Source organism: Aspergillus ochraceoroseus (assembly GCF_002846915.1).
Source record: "Aspergillus ochraceoroseus IBT 24754 chromosome Unknown P175scaffold_1, whole genome shotgun sequence".
NCBI lineage: Eukaryota > Fungi > Ascomycota > Eurotiomycetes > Eurotiales > Aspergillaceae > Aspergillus > Aspergillus ochraceoroseus.
In genome coordinates this window covers 5,957,187-5,964,378 of record NW_024468476.1, presented here as the reverse complement: position 1 = coordinate 5,964,378, position 7,192 = coordinate 5,957,187, and positions in this window count along the sequence as shown.

Below are 7,192 nucleotides of genomic sequence, written 5' to 3'. Positions count from 1 at the left end.
TTTCCTTTTATCTAGATAATAAGTCTTTAGTAGTTAGATATAATAATTTAATATAAAATATTAAATATATTTTTATACTCTTAAGTAAATCTAGTTTATAAATATAAAGGCTAATAATCTTTCTAATAAAAAAAGAACCTAGATTTTTCTAATCTAATTTCTTTTAAGAATATAAAATTATAATATTCTTAATATTTAATTAAATTAATTAGCTTTTAATATAATATCTAATAAAATAATATTTTTAATTAGTATAATATTTATAGTAAGCTTAAATAATAATTATAATAATATAATAATATTCTTATATTTATTTTATAATTAAGGTAAATTAGTAAGTATTATAAGTTTATAAGTAATAATTAAGTAGAATAAGCTTAAATCTTATATAAGGATTAAAATTATATAAAGTAAAGAATAAGAAGTATTTAATAATCTTAAAATTAATATTATTAGTAGTAAATTCTACTATAAATAGCTATTTAGTCTAATTATCTTATAAGTAATTAATATAGATTTATAAATATTATTTTAAAATAATATTTATATATTTAATTTACTTATTAGTTTTAAAATAATAAATAATAAATAAAAATAATCTTATTTTTAAGATATAATTTAAGTATATCTAGAATATTAATATAAATTAAGATCTTTAATTAAATATAATAAATTTAAAAAATCTATAAAATCTCTAAATATAGTCTTAAAATAGGCAGGCAGCTCTCTTAATATTATAGATATTATTATAAGGAATATAATATTAAAATTTTATTAACTAGTTAATTATTATTATAATAGTATTAAAGCCTAAACTTTAGGATAAATATATAATAAAATTAATAAATATATCTTTTTAAAGATCTTTAAATATAAGTAAAGAATAAAATACTTCTTAATACTTATTTTAGTAAGATATAGATTATTTATAAGTATAATAATTATAAATTTATTATTTTATAAATTATAATATTCTAGACTAGTAATATAATTATAATAGTAATTTATAAATTTTTAATTTATTTTAGTAATTAATAATTATATTTTTATAATATTTATATATTAATTCTATCTTTAATTTTTTTATATTAGGAATATATAGTTAATTATAGTAAAATAAAAGTTTAAAATAGTAAGTATACTTAAATAATATAATTAGTAAATAATAATTATAGTCTTTTTTTAGACTTTCTAAAATATTATTAGAGGCTAGATCTTATTTATAATCCTTATCTAAGTATTCTTTTAGCTATTTAAGGAGCTAGATAATCTCTTCTTCTTTAGATTTAGGTAGCTAGAAATATACTAACTTCCTTCTAGTAATAGTTTAGAACTAAATTAATTATAATATTTACTAGCTCTATAACTTCTCTAAATATTTAGGTAGGAAGCTTACTAAATTTTCTTTTTTTAATATTATTTAATTCTAGTATAATAAGTATTTATCTCTCTTTTTAGGAAAATTTTATAATCTTTTAATTAAATTATTTAGTTTTACTCTATACTTACCCAGGCAATAATTAATTATAAAGTTAAAGTAAGATAAAAATTTAGATTATTAGGCTTATTATTAGTTTAATATCTTAATTATTATAAAATACTCTAGGTTTCTATAATTAATTATAATCTTAATTAGATACTAATATTTTTCTAATTCTAGAATCTATTTTTTTAGATAATAAATAATTACTAGTAACTTCTTATTATATATCTTATAATTATACTTAATTAGAGTTATTTTCTTTAAATAAAATCTTATTAAATATAAAATTTTATTATTATTATATTATAATAATACTCTAGTAAATATAAAATTTAAAGTATTAATTTTTAAAATAACTAGTTAATTCTAATTAAAAAATCTTAATATTAGTTCCTTAATAAATTCTACTTTTAATATTTTAAAAGTAGTCTAGTAAGTTAGAATTTATAAGAATAAGATTCCTTTCTTCTTTAAAATAGTAATAGGCACAAAAATCTATAAAAATCCTTTAATAAAGTATTAATAGAACCTAGTAAATCTTATAAAACTCTTAATATTAGTAATTATTTTAAGTAGCTTCTAATCTATTATAGTCTTAATTTTCTTAAGATTTATATAGGTACCTTCTCTTCTAATAATAATATCTAGAAACTTAATTTCTAGCTAGTAAAATTTATACTTAAATATTTTTATATATAGATTATTATTTCTTAAGATTTATAATATTTATTTTAAGTATTTAATATATTCTTTTCTTATATAGCTATAAATTAGGATATTATCTAGAAATATATTATAGAATATATTTATATATTATTATAGGATATTATTTATAAAATATTAGAAAATAACTAGAGTATTAGTTAGGCTAAATAATATAACTAGAGATTTATATAGCCTAAAATAAATTTAAAAAGTAATTAAGTACTCTAATCCCTTCTTAATATAGATATTATTAAAGGTAGCTATTAAATTAATCTTAAAGAAATATTATATTCTTTATAAATTATTTAAAGTTTCTTTAATTAAGGATAATAAATAATAATCCTTAATTAATATAATATTTAATCCTTAATAATCTATATATAGGTAGAGGCTATCTCCAGGTTTATTAATAAATAAGATAAGAAAGATAGCTAGAAATAAGCTAGAATATATAAAATCTTTTTTTAAGTTCTTTTCTAGCTATTCCTTTAGAGTAATTAATTATATTTATAATATTAAGTATAATTTACTAAATAAAGACTATTTTCTTTCTTAAATCTTAATATTATAATTATATAATTAGTATAATAATAGCTTCTCTATTTCTTAAGAATTAAATATATCTTAAAAATCTTATAGTTTCAGGGGAAGTATAAGTAGTAATTTAGAATTAATATTTTTATACTTTAGTTTTTTATTAACTTTATTTAATAAGATCTAGTATAGTTTTTATACTAGATAGTAGGTATATATAGCTAGTATTCTTAAGGATATTTAGTATATTTCTATAAATATAAGGGGTTTTAACTCTAATAATTCTTCTTATTAATTTAGTTACTTAAGTTAATCTTTTTAAAAAATATCTATTAGGGCCCTTATTCTTATAAATTTAAAAAATATATTATAATATTTATAATAATATTAGCTATTAAATATAACTATTTAGTTAGAGAAATATATTTTTAGATTATATATAGTAAGTTAGGCTAGTCTTAGGATAATTAGATAATAAAAAAGATAAATAATATAAAAGATAGATTTCTAATTATAATAATTATTTAATAATAGATTAGTCTCTATATAATAAGTTATTATACCTTTTTCTATCTTCTTACTATAAAAGCTAAATAAGAATATTAAATAAAAGAGTAGAATAATTTTTAATTTATATATTTTTATTTATTAGTAATTTATAAAGCTAACTTCTTTAACTCTAGAATTAATTATAGTATAAGTTAGTATTTTTAAGTTTTCTTAGTATAGTTATACCTATTATACTATTAGATTAGCATATATATAATAAGAATTAGGGAAGTTAGTTAATTTAATAATAATATAAGATAAGTAGAATAATATATTTAGTAGTAAGAGCTTCTACGCATGTTCTAGTACTAGATAATAATTATAGCTAGGTAGACTCTATTTTCTAAGTTAGGTAGGGTATTAAGGGAGTATAATTAGTTAGATTTCTTTAGAATAATAAAGTAATTATTCTATACTATAGTATAAAGAGCAGGTAATACTATAGTAAAGATTAGGCTAGAATAATATATTAGTATATTTATTTATTCTTAAATTTATATAAAGTATTAGTTAGATAAAGAGTAGTTTTTTATATAGTATACTTTATTTTTATAGTAAAAATATTTCTTATACTTATATTATTCTCCCCTGGGGGAGTATAATATATAATAGGTATAAGATAGGTCTATAGTATCTAAATCTTTTCTAGGCATGGGGGATATAACTAGATAACTAGATAGGATAGAACTAGGGAGGTTCCTTAGTACTACTAGGCTAGGGTAATAGGAACTAAATATTAGGTAAGAATAAGATATTTATAGCTAGTATTAGTAGTAATAATTTTCTAGTAACTAGAGATAGTTAGTATATTCTTAAAAGTTTTAGAATAAAGTAGGATTATAAAGTAATATATCTTAAAATTTAATTAAAATATTTTAAATTAAAAAAAATATTAAAAAATTATTAAATATTTTTTTTTCTAGAGTAAGATAATAAAACTTTATAAAATAAATATTAAAGTCTAAGTTTCTTTATTTCTAATTATAAAGGTAGTTTTAAGTATTTTAAACTTAATTAAGATCTTTAAATACTATTTTTAAATAATTAAGCAGGTTAAGATAGTCTAAGAACTAGAGAATATTAAATCTTATTTTAAATAGAATTAATTTATAAGTCTTTCTAGTTAGATATCCTATTATATAGATTAATTAAGCTTTAATAGTTAGAAAATAGTCTAAGTTAGTATCTATTTTACTATAGATTTATTATATAAAGTAATAGAGATTAGAATAAATATTATTAAACTCTTATAAATTAGAGAGTTTCTTATTAAAATAGGTACTAAAAAGAGGGCTAGTAAAAATAGGTATAGATATTCTTATTATATTAATTACTATAGCTTTAGTAAGGGGGGTATATTTAGTAGAAGTAGGAATAGTAATAAAAGTAAATATAATAAAAATAATAATAATCTATAATATAGTAAATATATACTTAGACTTAATTAATTTTTATTAGATTATTTTTAATTCTTCCTTCTAGTATAGTATTACTCCCTCCTTCTTAGCTAGCTCTAGGCTAGCTTTATTAACTTAATTTTAAAGAGTATAAATCTCTTTTTTTAGAAAATTAATATATTTATTACAGGACCTAAAATAAATAATCTAGATAATAAGATTATTAGTAATATAACTTATAAATTTCTTAATTAAGTCTATAATTAGGGATAGTTTAGGTTATTTTAACATGCTAGTAATAACTATATCTAGGGTAGGAGCTATATAATATTATAGGGAGTAGATAGGTAATAGGTATAGCTAATAATAAGGTATATATTCAGGCTATCTATATATAGGTATAATAGGTAGGGGTTAGATTAGGATAAGGATATAGCTTGAAGAGCTATAATAAGATTAGGGGTAATATGGCTTAAATATAGGAGTAGAGGTGGACAGTTAGGGCAGAATCTAACCAGATAGGTACACAGCTATGCTGTGACAGATATAGATTAATTATTTCTTTAATATTAATTATTTTAATATAGGGGAGGAAGTATTTTATCTTTATTAGATAATTAATTATAATTAAGATAATATTATAGCTATTATTTAATAATAAGTATATAATAAAATCTATACTTATATCTTATTAAATATATTTAGAAATTAATAGAGGCCTTAGTACTCTTTACTTTACTTTTTAGAAAGAAATAATTTAATAGTAAAAGTAATAATTCTAGATTTATTAATTAATATATTTATAAATCTTAGGCTAGAAATATTTATATAATATTAATTTATATATCTTAATTTTTCTAGAATATTTAATAATAGGATTTTTATAATAAAGTCTTAGTATTTTAGCTTTTATTTTATTATAGTTAGGTATATAAAATTAGTTTTAATATTTTAAATATAGACTAGTATATCTATAATTAGCTAGTATAATATTAGAATATCTTAATAAATTATTCTTTAAGATATTTAAAATAAACTAGAGCTTCTTATCTTATAGATAAGCTCTATTAAATAGTAATTATAATATTAGTAATAGGGAGATTAATTTATTAGTAATAGATTATTTAGTAAAATATACTTAATATTAGCTATTAATATTTAGTTTTAGATTAGTAATAGTCTTAGGTAGTAAGTTTTTAGATTTTAGAATAATCTAGTTTTAATAAAGGAGTTATTTATTCTCTTTCTTAAGTAGATCTTCTAACTTCCTAGTTAATATATTAGATTTAGTATCTAATTTTCTAGAATAGTAATATATTTAGAAGTTAAATTTTAATAAAAATTTAGACTAGTAGGCTTATTAATAATTTAATAGCTTAATTAATATAAAATATTCTAAATTTTAGTAGTTTATAATAATCTTTATAAGTAATAAAGTCTCTTCTAGTTTAAGATATTATTCTTTAAAATAATAAATAATAATTAATAATTCTTTATTATAAATCTTATAATTATATTTTATTATAGAATATTTCTTAGAGAAAAATATAATAAAATATAATATATTTTTATTATTATATTATATTAATTTCTAGAATTATATCTTTTAACTAGTTAAAAAATTTTAATATTAGGGTATTTATAAAAATAACTTTTAATTATTTAAATATTTCTTAGTAAGTAAGTATTTAGTTAAAGTTAATATTTTTCTTAATTAAGTTAATTAATAGTCTAATAATTTTTAAAAAATTATAAATAAATTAGTAATAAAAGTTCCTAAAATTAATAAAAGTTTAAATATTAGTTAAATAAGTTAGTATTTCTTACTTAATAATTATTTTTACTTTATTAAAGTTTATTTAGAAGCTATCTTTACCTATAATTAATTCTAGAAACTTTATCTTACATATAAAGAATTTATATTTACTAAATTTAGTATAAAGTCTTACTACTTATAGGTATTCTAATACTTATTAGATATAATAAATATATTTAGTATAAGTTTAGCTATAAATTAGAATATTATCTAAATATATAATATAAAAGATATCTAGATAATTATATAAGATTTTATTAATAAATCTCTAAAATAATACTAGGGCTCTAGTAAGCTTAAATAGTATTATTAAAAATTTAAATAGGCTTAACTAAATTTAAAAGATAATAAAATATTTTTATTCTTTCTTAATCTATAAATTATTAAAAATAAAAATAATATTAATTTTTAAGAAATATTTTATCTCTTTTAAATTATTTAATATTTCTTTTATTAATAATAGTAAATAATAATCTTTTATAATAATTATATTTAAAGCTTAATAATCTATATAAAATTATAAGCTTTTTTTAGATTTTTTTATAAATAAAATAGGGAATATAATAAGAAAAAAATTAGAATAAATAAAATCTTTCTTTAGGTTTTTTTTAATTTATTTTTTTAAAATTTTTAATTTATCTTAGGACATGCTATATAAGTTCTTAAAAAATAAGATTTTTTTAAGTAGTAATTTAATCTTATAATTAT